The sequence below is a fragment of the Oreochromis aureus genome, linkage group 11, assembly GCF_013358895.1.
Source record: "Oreochromis aureus strain Israel breed Guangdong linkage group 11, ZZ_aureus, whole genome shotgun sequence".
NCBI classification, from domain to species: domain Eukaryota; kingdom Metazoa; phylum Chordata; class Actinopteri; order Cichliformes; family Cichlidae; genus Oreochromis; species Oreochromis aureus.
In genome coordinates this window covers 25,080,708-25,094,423 of record NC_052952.1, presented here as the reverse complement: position 1 = coordinate 25,094,423, position 13,716 = coordinate 25,080,708, and the positions used below count along the sequence as shown (strand labels likewise).

Below are 13,716 nucleotides of genomic sequence, written 5' to 3'. Positions count from 1 at the left end.
AGCAGTGACGTTTGTAGGGTTACTGAAGTTTGGCTAGCTGGTATATAATGATGTGCTATGTGACCGCTAGCGACACAGCTATGTTAGCATAATATAAACAAGCTAACTTTTTTTCCACTCGATAAAAGTTAACGTGAGTGTTCTCAGTGGTCAGGAACAAATGTAATCGCATGGCAGGATGCTGTAAACGGACCAAACTTCAGCCAGGAGAACAACTGAGATAATCCATCCACAATACGAGGTTAGTTATTCATATACTGCTGCATGGGCTGTGCTGTAGTTACATCGTAAGGTTTTAAAAACTGAGCTTAAATAAATGATTAGCGGTAATAAAAGCCGAGGGAGGTCAACGGTGATCACTGACTGTTTTTAGGAGCTTTTTGAGATTAAATAGAAGAAAATACAAAGCATTAAACATGTTAACAACACAAAAGCCATATTAAACGCAGACTACTTTAGGCCCGGAAGTAGGATTCGTAGCGTCATCACTGAACAACCGGATTGACAAAGCACAGAAGAGCTGTAAATTACCAAACATGGCTTTTTATTCAAAAGTTCATATTTACACGAAATTATTGGCAGCTGTTGTAGCCAGAATGTTGTCTAAAAAAATTAAGGTCCAACAAATGAGGTAATAAACGTAATAGGGCTAATTGGCATAAAAGTTACATTCTTTGACTTTTTGTCATAATTTGCTAGAAACATTAATAAAAACCAGTAGAGACAATGATTAAATTAAACAGTTAATATTTAATAATCAAATTAATGACTAAAAAGGCACTGATCTAATTAATATCAAACTTAATACAACCAAAAACAAATAAGTACATAATAAACAGTCAAACAAAATTTAAAACACTTGATACTTGCAGTGGATGACAAAGTTTCTTTTTATCCAGACTTGATAGTAGAGGGCTTTCAAAACAGTCTCTGATGGTGTCTGAGGAACTGGAACAGGTTTTGGATCCAATGTGTTGAGGACTTGCATGTTGTTCTTCAGATGCTCGGTGTAGATTAGCGTTCTTTCCTTGCAGTCTGAAAGCAAAAACAAAGCACAATAAAGCAAACTGCCCATTTCAAAAACAAATAGACATGTATCAAGCAAATATACAATCTTACATTTAATAGAGCTGACACAATTAATCATATAATGATTTACAATTGTAATGCATTGCAATGCGGACATAAAGCATTCCTAATCCATTCAGAAGAAACTAATCGATTATTAAATAAAGTCCCGATCAAAAGTTTAAGACCACTTGAAAAATGGCAAAAAAATCATCTTTTGCATGGTTGGATCTTAACAAGGTTCCAACAACATGCAACAAGCAGAAATGGGAGTGAGACAAAACATTTAACTTAAATTTCATAAACTTAAACTGGGAAAGGCTGTTTTACAGCTGTTTAAATGTTTAGGACCACATGCCTTTAAAAGGCCAAATCTGTGCAAAACTGTGGATTCATTATCATTTTCTTCCAGGTAGTCAGACTGACAGGATGTCCTGATGGCAAAAGCAAAAAAACTTTACTTTTTGAACATGGTCGGCTTGTTGAACTGCATAAGTAGGGTCTCTCACAGTGCGCTATCGCTGCTGAGGTGTGATGCAGTTAAGATGGTCATTTCTTAAATGATCCTGGGGGTTATGGAACAAAAACGTGAAGTGGAAGACCTAAAAATCCTCAACCCAAATTAAGGCCATTACTGGTGCCGACTGCAGCAAACGGCATCTGAGACTGAAGGGCTTCAAAAACAAATTCTCTGATGAGAAAAAAATATAACTTTTTTTTTTCTCCTGTAAAAAAATGTAACCTTGATGGTCCTGATGGTTTCCAATGTTACTGGCATGACAAGCAGATCCCACCTGAGATGTTGTCTACGCTCCACAGTGGAGGGGGCGCCACAATGGTCTGGGGTGCTTTTTCCTTCAGTGGAACAATGGAGCTTCAGGAGGTGCAGGGGCGTCAAACAGCTGCTGGTGATGTCCAGATGTTGCAGAGAGCATCCCTCGTGACTAAGGGCCCTCGTCTGTGTGGTAACCACTGGGTTTTTCAACAGGACAACGCTACAGTACACAATACCCACAGGACAGTCTTGAGGTGTTCAACAGGAGAATTGTACATCTCTATGGTGCATTCTGCTCCACACTGATTTGGATCACCACCCTGAAAAACAGATTGTGTCATTAAACAGTATCTACAGAAATGATGTGTACGACTAAAGCAGAAGCCACCAGTGCAATGTGAGCCCAAATTATCTACAGCATGCAAAACAAGGTCCCTTTAACTACAGTTTTATCTATTTATTTCCATAACCTAAAGGATTAACAACTTCAAAGGCATCTTGGTATAGCAGTAGTTTGAAACATAATGGATTTTGGTTAAAAAAAAAAAAAAAAAAAAAAGTACTACTCTTTTGAGTATCTTACCATCACTAATGTCACACAGTACATCTGATGAAGACTGAGCTGATTGCTCACCTGTTACACATCTCTGCCACAAATCAGAGTCTAACAAATATTTTGAAGTCGTTCTTAGAGGTACATAGTATGCAACCTGATCTGTTCTATTCTGACTTTAGCTTGGAAATACCCTCATCAGATAATGTTGTTTCAGTTTTAAGAAGTGTAGTGAGCTTATGAAGAGTATATGACTGACCCAACTCATGTATTTTTTCAAATTTCCTCTACAATGGTCAGGATGGCAGAAGCAGGTCGCAATGAAATACATAACCCCTCAGTGACTTCACTGACTTGGCACAAGAAACACTGTCTTTAGCTGCTCCTGATAAATTAAACTGGTGTTTGTTTCACAGTAAAGCTAGCTAAAATCTTCAACCTGCTGCATTAGCATGAACTTTCCAGAAAACTAAACAGGACTGAAGCCAAAGCCTGTAACAGAATGCTTTCAATGCAACAAAAAAACTGACCAAGCGAACTATGGTTACAGCTGATATACATTTCACGTCTAATGATATACTTACATTGAAATAGAAGGTTGTTGGTTCAGGGCAGGGTGCTGCTGGCCTCCCTTGCTGAGCGGAGTCAGTCTGGACCGTTGGAAGTGGCGCTATCTTCTTCTTTGTTGGTTTGGCGGACTACACTCTTCCAAAGAGTATTGGTGCCCTCTGCTGTTGCAGTACCTCACAGTCAGACAACTATCTCTCTGTGACAATAATAGTACCCTCCAGGGGTGATTTTAGCCCATTTTTGGGGGTGCTTCAGCCTTAACCTTATAACTCCTGTCGTGTCTGTTTTGTGTGTGTGTGTGTGTGTGTGTGTGTGTGTGTGTGTGTGTGTGTGTGTACAGAGAGACAGCCAGGTTCATAATGCAAGGCTTTTAACTAAGACATGAAAAAGAGAGCACATTACACCAGTGCTATGTTCATTACACTGGCTTCCAGTACATTTTAGAATTCATTTTAAAATCTTGGTACTGACTTTTAAAGCTTTGAATTGTGATGCCCCTGCCTACATTTCTGATATTTTATAACCCCACGCTCCCTCTCGGAGCCTGAGATCATCTAATCAAAGGGAGTCCCACGAACTCGTTTTAAGACCAGAGGTGATAGATCTTTTAGAGCGGTGGCCCCCAGGTTGTGGAATTCTCTTCCACCATCATTACGTTGCCTTGATTGTATTTTTTTTTTTTTAAAGCAGCTTAAGACTCATTTATTTAAGTTGGCTTTTAATTAGATTTGTGCTGTATGTTTGATTATTAATGTATTTTATGTATTTCTGTTTTATATTAATGTGAAGCACTTTGTGGTTTTTATCCTGTGAAAAGTGCTATATAAATAAATTGATTTGAATTGATTTGATAATGGATATGAGGAACTTTTTTTCAAAAAAAGGAGCCATATTCAGGTAAAAGTGTAAGATCAAATGATCCATCAATAAAGGATAATGTTGGATCAGTGTTTCAATATTTAGATCCTTTATTAGATGTACATGTGGTTTGGTTATTTGCCTTTTGGTTGAAAGTACACTGAGAGTGGACTTTTTTATTAGTGATCTTAATAGTATTTTTTTAATCTAATTGAATACAATCTATTTGTGTATGATTGTCAGTCCAAAGAGGGAGAGAGGAAAGAGGAGAACGTGAGGAGAAAGTACAAGGTCAGGAAGAACCAGGTAAGAAAACAGACAGGCAATACTAACAGGCAAAACAGAAACTGTTAAACTGGAAAAGAAAAAACCCCAACTAATTTTACTCATACAATCTGGAAGTTGTGTTCTCCCTATATTAACCCTAGAACACTATCGCCGGGTGATTTACACCCGAGCAAATACATTTACATGATTTCTCTCTCCTGCAGCTGTTTTGCGTGTCGAGGAGCCTGTGCCTTCACCAGGGAAGTCTCAAATTTCCCAGGAATGGGTGGACCAAAGACCAGCTTTCCAGAGTCATTATTTTGTTTTAGGAGGGTTTTTTTTTCATTTTGTTAGACATGGCACAGTTGAAAGTAAAAGACGACCACTCTAATTTGTCATGTGTTGTCATATTTTGATATATTTGATTACTTTTTATTGGTTATATTATATCAGGTAAAAATCACCCGGCATTAGTGATTGTGTTACTATTTATAGCGATAGTGTTCTAGGGTTAAAGCTGCTATACAGAATCTGTAAAACAAACTGGGTTGTCAGCCCTGGCACTGCATTACCATATTGAACTTCAGTCAGAGGAAGTCACGGTTGCCAAAAACTTTTTGAAGCTCAAGAGTGAGGCTGGTGCCATTCCAGATGTGTTAACATTGTACAATCTTCTGGATAATCAGATCTTCCCCACACTGAAAACTGTTATTCAGGTTGCCCTAACAAACCTAGTTAGAAGCTGTAGCTGTGAAAGGTCTTTTAGTGTCTTGAGTCAGCTCCATACCTGGCTGAGAAGGACCATGGGTCAAAGCAGACTCCAGCACCTGGCTGTGATGTCAGCTGAGAAAGAGATGCTTGAGAGACTTGACCACCAAAATGTGATAGACAGATTTACCAACCTCAAGGTGAGGTGACATAGGATAAAAGAAAAGAAAAAAATCTGCATAGTAGTATCTGCAGTAAAGATCTTTTCATACATTGAATACATTGTACCATAGGCCAAGGTGTCTCCATTTTTTAAATTTTTTAATAATATTTTGTACAGTTCAAGGACTCTTCTATTTTTGGAGTGTATTTTTATGTATCTGTATTGTATTATACATACACTTTAAAAGTGAATCTCTGTCCAAAAAATGCACTCAGTTTACTTTTTACTCACTATGAGCATCATTCATTATTCTCCCGCAGTAATTAAGGTTAGGATATGTATTTTTTTTAAAATTCCAATCCATTGTTCTTTGGCAGTAGTAGTCTTTAGCAGTATTTAAATAACCTTTATCAGATTTGATGGTTTTGTTACAGACTTTTCAAAAAAGTGTTTTGCTTTTCTTTCACAAATGTGGGGATTAAATTGTGTTAAAATGTACAAAACAGTGATGTCATGTTTTGTGACCGGGACCCAGGCACAGAGAGACTTGATGAATTTAAGAATCATATGATTTGATAAAGAAATTTGCAGATTTGCACAGAGAGGGTAAAATTATGATGACTGATAATGGAGATGAAGACAACAGACGATGAGGACAGGGAGGAACAGGGGTTAAATGCACCAAGGAGACAGTCAGAGGGAACTTGGGACAACTGGAGACATTTAAGGATGCAGGGACTCACAGAGACAGGGAAGAAGTCTCATCGTGACGAGTAACATTTACCTTGCCTGCATGGGCAGCTCTCTGGGTGCTCAGCACCCCCAAAGCTCTGATCCTAGAATCGCCCCTGGTACCCTCCTCGGCTAAGTTTTTATACATATATATATATCTATCTATATATGTATATATATATATATATATATATATATATATATATATATGTGTGTGTGTGTGTGTAGAGAGAGAGAGAGAGAGAGAGGTAGAGGTGACGGTTTAGACGTGATGCATTGTCTCCAAAACGTGCATATAAATGAGACTTTTCAAAGAGACTGATTGTTACAGCTTTTATAACACATTCTTTGACTGCTCTTGACCTTGCAAACTACACCAATTATTTTATTAACATTATTTCATTATTTTTTTGTATTTCATTTTGATCAATTAATTTTAATTTCAGCAGGTGGTATCACACTCAAACAGATTGAACACGGACTGAACAGTGGTAAATCCATGATTTAAACCTCCGTATGCCACAAAATATTTTTTTTTCATTGTAAATAGCTGTGTTATACTTGGTGAGACCGTAGAACTTAAAGAAATATACATATTTTTTTATTTTTAGTAATTGATTGTATTTACTGTTAAGATATGCTGTTTTATCAAACTGCCTGAGCTTGTTAATATTTAAAAAAAAATCACTGTAATTTTCACAATAATTCTAACAATGCTTTGACATTTTGTTAAAATTAAAAGTACAGTATGTTTTGAGTAATTAACATACAGTTGTAAATCGTAAATTCAAATGAAAAAAGCAGGAAAGATTGTCATTCATACAGAGTTATTATGTTAATTGTAGGGTGATTAATTGTAAATAATGTTACAGATTTTTGCTGTTGTTTTCAAAGACAATGTGCCATATTACAGTACATTAATATATTTTCAACATATTAGCAGTGTGAAAACTAAAAGCAAATCACCGTTTTTCAATTTACAGAAATTTAATATACATATTCTTTTTTTATTAATGGTAATTTACCGTTGCCATTTTACAGTTATTTACTGTAATTTTTACGTACGTAATTTTTAAGTGATCTTGGAACTTGTAAGCAGTTCAGAAAATATGCTGAAGGACAGACATGTGTTTCTTGCTCCATGGGAGATAACTGTTTCAGGGTAGGGGGAAAGATTCTTATTGTTACAAACATTTTACAAGGTTAGCTAAGTTGTCAAAGCACTGTGTGTTAGGTCTTTGAAAACCATAATGCCCCTTTCAGCTACCCATTGGACTCAACATGCCTTGGAATTTACTTTGTTGCAAATCTGTCCAAACAAATGCATGTTGTAGTAGTTGATGAATTAAAAAAGAGAAGGGTGCTTTTGCCACTGAAGTCTGGATATTTGACATTGGCACTGCTGTACTAGTTGGCTTCTTTTTGCTTTCCCCTCTGCATGCTATGATTTGCAGTTGTTGGTTTTCTGGATGGGGGAGGTGTATCCATAATTCCCTCATACATTAAACCTTAGAACTGAAAGACAGTTTACTTTTCTTATTCACAAAACTGTAGGGGTGCAACATGCTGGCAGTTACATGCAATAATGTACAGTATGTTGTACATATGGGAAGATAATCTGATAAAGGGGATGAGGCACAGGCATAACTAAAGGTTATACATAGAGGACAAGACAGACTTACATAGGAAACAGGAAATGACACCTAAACAAGGAAGCATGGCTGATAACATTAACTAGACTGAAACCTACCTGAGACATACTAATAATAAACACTAGAACTTAACATTTCTCCAATACATCATAAGAAATCAAAAATACAAAACAAGTGCAAAATCTTGGGTCACAGATGAAGCGTCCTGACACAATTCTCCTTATAGATACACATCACTGGTGACCATATTACATGGCTTGTGCATTTAAGGTGCTTTGTTAAAAAAGAAAAGAAAGAAAACAAGGGCAAGATTAGGACCCCTACCATAGTTTCCTAACCTTTTATCTTGCTATAATAATTAAATAGTAATCATTCAGGAGGAAGTTTCCTATCTCTTCCATATGTACAACGTATTTTACATTCTTCCACGTAACTATACTGCCAGTATGTTCCACCAATGAAAATGAAAGTAAAGCTTCTTTCAGTTCTAAGTTTTGAGAGCATATTAAAAAGCATAATTATGTGGGGTCTTTACCAGGTTCTAATATGATTTAAATGCAGCCTCAGATGAAAAAAAACAAAAACATGACATAATATGCAGAGTCATTAAAGTGAACTGCAGACGATCAAACTCAATACTGACATCACTACACAAATCCAATAATCTACTTGCCCCCTTCTCTGTCAGTTCAATTCAGTTCAGTTTTATTTATACAATATCAAGTCACAACAACAGTCACCTCAAGGTGCTTTCTATTGTAAATGGACTGATTCTTATATAGTGCTTTTCTGTAATGTTTACGTATTGTTCAACAGGTGTCAATAATTTAAATAATATAATATACATATGTGTAAACACAAGATTTCACAATTTAGTTTACCACTTTGGTGAAGTAAGACTTCCCTAAAAATTTTGGGGTGGAGGTAAATCTGCTCTTTGTTTATCTGTTGTGAATTGAGTGTTGGAATGTGCATTTCAAATGGGCAGCCAGAGGTTCAGCTGATGTTACTAAATTTGGTCACACGGTGGCAGCATTGTGTAAGACAGTCTTTAGATTTCACCAAATGCATCTTGGTATATTCTATGTTTTAGAGAAAGCCAAGGAAGTGTCCCTTCACTCGGTTAGGCAAAAGTCAACAATCTTCGATCGACGCAGGTGGCCTTGAATGAGGAGATGCTTTTTGCAAATTTGTCTCACTAAATGGAGCATTTGGATTCTGAAGTGGCCCCTGAGCTACACATACTTACTACTCTGTTATTTTAGACACAAAACTTTTTTTTGTAGATAATTATAATTAGAAAAAACAAATCAGTAAAAATAATTGTCTTACCAAAAAAACAAACCATAGGGACATTTATGATTAGTGTACAGGGTGGGCCATTTATATGGATACACCGTAATAAAATGGGAATGGTTGGTGATATTAAAGTCCTGTTTGTGGCACATTGTGGTATATGTGAGGGGGCAAACTCCTCAAGATGGGTGGTGACCATGGTGGCCATTTAGAAGTCGGCCATCTTGGATACAACTTTTGTTTTTTCAATAGGAAGGGGGCCATGTGACACATCAAACTTATTGGTAATGTCACAAGAAAAACAATGGTGTTCTTGGTTTCAACGTAACTTTATTCTTTCATGAGTTATTTACAAGTTTCTGACCACTTATAAAATGTGTTCAATGTGCTGCCCATTGTGTTGGATTGTCAATGCAACCCTCTTCTCCCACTCTTCACACACTGATAGCAACACTACAGGAGAAATGCCAGCACAGGCATCAAGTATCCGTAGTTTCAGGTGCTGCACATCTCGTATCTTCACACCATAGACCAGTGGTTCCCAAACTCTTTTAGCTGGGCCCCCTTTGTTTAACATGAAAAATGTTCGCCCCCCCCCGCGCACGCACACACACGCACGCACGCACAAACACATCCTCCAACCATACACCCATACTTTGCTCCATTGCGGTTTATTTCACACCTCAAACATTTAGTAAACAATTAAGCAAATACAAGTAATCTGCAATAAATTACAGGTAGTACGAAAATAAACTACTAACTCTTTTATGCTACGTCCACACCTATACGGTTTGAAAACGCAGCTGTTTCGTCCACACGTAAACGGCGTTTCGAATCACCGAAAACGGAGATTTTTTAAAACTCCTTTTTTGCGTGTACGTGTGGACGAGGATTACAGAGTTCATCACACAACGTCAAAGGTATGTGCCTTTTTTCACTTCACGCTGTGCGCCACGTTATTGTTTACATGAGATGAATTGCAGAATGGCAGATAGTCAGATTAATAGTATTTTGTCTCTATCTTCAGGTTTTACACGCTTACATATACACATGCAGTACTGTCCCTCCATTTAGAAAGGCAGAGGCGTCATTATTATTGTTTTACATGTAGTTGTTTTTTTCCTGTGTAATAATGCTCAACATTGTTATCAATACATTTTTCAAAAAATGCCTCTCTGTGCAAAATGGGTTTAAAAACACAAACAGCTGTGGGATACTGTGTGTCGTGATTTAGACAGGGGGAACAAATCGTGGCAGGATCCGCCTGATATTATTTGTATCCCACTGTAACTTTACTGTATAAAGAGCTAACATCTCCAAAATGTCAGGAGTAGTTAGTCATTACAACCAGTGTTGGGTGTAATGCGTTAAGTAACGCGTTACTGTAATTAAATTACTTTTCCACTGAAAAAGTAGAGTAACTAATTATTGTTCATTTTTAGGTATTTTAATTACAGTTACTTACAATGTACTTGCGTTACATTGTAAAATAATTACACTCGCTGAATATCATTATTTAATTTCAATAATTTATCTTCTAAACATAGAAGTATAAACTCTGCCGCTTTAACATCACTGTAGTGCAGGTGCACGTCATTTCGTGCCAGTTTGCTGCATAGTCGTATTCTAAAGTGGAAGATGTCAGACTCGGCTGAAGCGAGTGGCTGTTTTATGAGGATGATCTGATATCGTCGTGTTGGTGTTGTTCCCAGATCATCATGAAAATGTTGTTCCAGGTTCAACATTGCAAGTGACCAATCACATTGTTGTGACGTTATTCTTTTGCGCGCCAAGCCATTCGTGCATTTACGAAATTCCAATGTTGCAAGGACAATATCAATTCTGCTTACCGTTTATTAAAGGGTTAGGGTTAGGATTAGGGTCAGGGTCCGTTGATCGGCGGACATAGGCGGTTTCTCGCAGCTTAACTACATTTTTTTGTTTTACGGCGGTTTTTCCCGAAGTCACAAAAGTATGACGTCACAACATTCTCATTGGTCACTTGCAATGTTGATCCTGGAACAACATTTAGTGTGATGATCTGGGAACAACACCAACACGACGATATCAGATCATGCGTTTTATGAAATGGACATACTCTTCACTTTTCTCTCTCTCGCCTCTGTCAGTGCGTCCCAGGATGGCTGTGGCTACAATGTAGCTTGCCATCACCAGTGTGTGAATGTGTGTGTGAATGGGTGGACGACTGGTTGTGTAAAGCGCTTTGGGGTCCTTAGGGACTAGTAAAAGCGCTATGCAAATACAGGCCATTTACCATTTACCATTCTGAAACAAGCAGACAAGAATATTACAGTAATATGTAAGCTATGTCCTGGGGAGAAAAAACTATCGGCTGCTGTTAATAGCACGAGTAATCTACTGAAGCGCCTGACACGAGAGCACAAACGAACACTCCTGAGTGATCCTTGTTCATCATCCATGGATAACACCGCGGCAACTCCTGCTAAGCAGGCAAAACTTGATTTTACTTCAGCAGCACAGAAAGTGTCTGAAGGTGAGCTTAAAAAATAATTGCAGGTGACATTGTGGAAGACATGCCGCTGCGTACTGTAGAGTCTCCGTCTTAAAAAAAATGTATTTATTATTTAAAGAGTTTAATTTCTATTGTTTTTCCACTCAAGCTTTATAGGGATTTTAAGAAGTATTTAGTTAAATTACTTATTTGGTAAGCAAGTTACTTTTCTGACACAGTAATTAGATAAGTATTTTAAATACAACATTGACTAAGTAATTAGTAATTAATTACTTTTTTAAAGTAACTTACCCAACACTGATTATAACAAGTATTTGTGAACTAAAAATCAAGAATGTGGGATACTGTTTGTCCGTGATTTGAAGAGCCCAACCCCTGCTCCCGACGAAGGGAAAACCAATTCTGCAGGGGAGACCTACCTTGGCACTTGTGCAGGTGAAGCCAAAGGGAAGATATGCTTCACCATATTTTCTAGTCTTTGGCTTAAAATGAAGTTGGTTTGGAAACATATTCAGCTATGCGTCATCTCCTGCTTTGCGTTTGTGTGGGTGCCCTGTGCTAGCAGTGTCCAAGCGTTGTTTTTTTTTTTTTTTTTTCCCTTTTCACACCACGCCCCCCCTGCAATGGCTCTGCGCCCCCCCTAGGGGGCGGGCCCCACACTTTGGGAAGGTCTGCCATAGACAATTGCCTTCAGATCACCCCAAAGTCTAAGGGGGTCAGATCGGGAGACCTTGGGGGCCATTCAACTGGCCCACGACGACCAATCCACTTTCCAGGAAACTGTTCATCCAGGAATGCTCGGACCTGGCACCCATAATGTGGTGGTGCATCATCTTGCTGGAAAAACTCAGGGAATGTGCCAGCTTCAGTGCATAAAGAGGGAAACACATCATCATGTAGCAATTTCAAATATCCAGTGGCCTTGAGGTTTCCATTGATGAAGAATGGACCCACTATCGTTGTACCCCATATACCACACCAAACCATCACTTTGTTGTTCCAACAGTAGTGGTGCAACGGATCACGGTTGATCCGAAATCCGAACCGATCCCACTCCACGGTTCGGTACGTACGTGATCCGAAGATTCGAAAAAGAAAAAAAAAGTATGTGTATGGTGCGCGTGGTCAGTCTGTCAAGCGATAGTTATGGCCAGCGCTAGCGGTCCAAGTGTCGGAGCACAGGAGTTTGCGGCATTTAAGCAGCCTTTTGCTGCCCAATCCAACTGGCCTAAAGCTATTACAAAAGCTATTGGGGTGTTTAGCTGCAGACGGGAGGCTGTATTCCGTTGTGCAAAACAAGGGGTTTAAACTGTGATGAATGTGCTTCAGCCACGCTATGATATCTCGTTGCACGTGCACTTCAGTGTGACAAGATCGTTCCTAGCATGTATGAGCAGGAAAAGTTTAAAGCTATGGCTGAACTGTCCCAGGCATCTTCTGTTGCTCTAACTACAAATGGGTGGACCTCCAGGGCAATGGAAAGCCACGTGACCGTGACCGCTCATTATATCACAGCGGAGTGGTAGATACAAAGCCCTGTACTGCCCTATAGATTACATTAGATTAGATGAAACTCTATTTATCCCTCGGATGGGTTCCTCCGGGAAATTCAGTTTCCAGAAGCACAGCACTGACAGAAGTTGCAGAATGTGAGCAGAAATATACCATATATACACATATATAAATACAGAGAATACAAAAGGGATAGATAGAATAAACAGGAATAAGAATACAAGGGAACGGCACATTTCAAGTATTGTGAGTCTATTACACCGTTGGATATTAACAAAAACTATTGCACAGTGAAAAAGCACTACAGCTTACTTGTTCCCCCCTCCTTTGGCCCCGTTTCCCCTCCCTCTCCCCTCCAGCGAGGAGTTAAACAGTTTGATGGCGTGTGGGACAAAGGACTTTTTAAGTCTGCTGGTCCTTGACTTTGGGAGAAGCAACCTGTCACTGAACAGACTCCTCTGGTTGTTTACGGCTGTGTGCAGAGGATCCAGAGGATGCCCAGCATGGTCCATAATGTCCATATTGCACCTTAATTTGTTTTTATATAAGTGCGTGGAGTCTTCAGTTGAATGTTTTTTAATAGGCACAAAAAATACTTAAATGGCGACTCGAATTTTTGTCTTTTTTTTCTATTTTTGCTGATCCGAAAATTGATCCAATCCGTGACTTAAAACCGTGATCCGATCCGAACCGTGAGATTGTTGATCCATTGCACCACTATCCAACAGTCTTGGAGAGATCCATCCAATGTGGGTTAGTGTCAGACCAATAGCGGTGGTTTTGTTTGTTAACTTCACCATTCGCATAAAAGTTTGCCTCATCACTGAACAAAATCTTCTGCGTGAACTGAGGGTCCTGTTCCAAATTTGTTTTGCCCATTCTGCAAATTCTGTATGCCGATCTGGGTCATCCTCGTTGAGATGCTGCAGTAGCTGGAGTTTGTAAGGGTGCCATTTGTGAGTAGCTAATATCTGCCGAAGGGATGTTCGACTAATGCCACTCTCCAGTGACATGTAGCGAGTGTTACGCTGTGGGCTCTTGCTGAATGAAGCTAGGACAGCCACTGAT

At 38.7% G+C, this 13,716-nt stretch overlaps 1 long non-coding RNA gene across 1 annotated transcript; it reads right to left on the bottom strand.

Annotated features, from left to right (window-relative positions):
• Nucleotides 1-518: 518 nt before the first annotated feature.
• LOC120442848 lies at nucleotides 519-3,081 on the bottom strand. The gene is made up of 3 exons (XR_005614982.1): nucleotides 2,981-3,081; nucleotides 1,863-2,163; nucleotides 519-1,035 (listed from the first exon to the last, which is right to left on the bottom strand). It is a non-coding gene; the product is annotated as an uncharacterized LOC120442848 (long non-coding RNA).
• Nucleotides 3,082-13,716: the final 10,635 nt, after the last annotated feature.